The sequence below is a fragment of the Penaeus monodon genome, chromosome 32 (genome assembly GCF_015228065.2).
Source record: "Penaeus monodon isolate SGIC_2016 chromosome 32, NSTDA_Pmon_1, whole genome shotgun sequence".
Taxonomy (NCBI): domain Eukaryota; kingdom Metazoa; phylum Arthropoda; class Malacostraca; order Decapoda; family Penaeidae; genus Penaeus; species Penaeus monodon.
In genome coordinates, this window is record NC_051417.1 from 12803708 (window position 1) to 12804242 (window position 535).

At 40.9% G+C, this 535-nt stretch overlaps 1 protein-coding gene across 2 annotated transcripts in view; it reads left to right on the plus strand.

Annotated features, from left to right (window-relative positions):
- Positions 1-535, plus strand: part of LOC119593502 (acetylcholine receptor subunit beta-like 1) — a 126526-nt gene that overhangs the window by 113339 nt on the left and 12652 nt on the right. The window lies entirely within an intron of this gene.

The window sequence follows — 535 nt, forward strand, 5'->3', positions numbered from 1 at the left end:
CAATGAAATTGACATTGGTCTTAATTTCAATCAACACCTTCCCTCTATTACACCCTCCACCATAAAAATGGCATTAAAACGACAGAAAACGACGCACTTTACCCCCTAAAAAACGACCCAACAAGATGATACGAACAGGGGCACACCGTCATTTGTTATTCTTATTGTTCCAATTCTTAGTTGGGGATCAACACATGACTAAGCATTCTTCAAGTCCTCGTTTCTATCCGCTTTTCATATTCCTCCGCGTTTCCAGACTTCTCGTTTCTCGTTTTTTTTTTATTCGTGTACCCCCCCTTTTTCAATAATTCTCATAGCTAATTACCGTAACCCAGTTTTGCAGAGTTCTCATATGACTTTCACATACCTTCTTCATCTTCTTCAGAATCGTCAAAACTCTTCAATCAAGCCCACACCCCTGTGTCATAAAGGCCCCAGTTTATTCATTAGCGAATCTCATGTTCCATTATCTCCGAAGTCTTTATTTCTCGCCCCATGTACCCATACCCCCATTGAGTCGTGTTCATCGTGACAG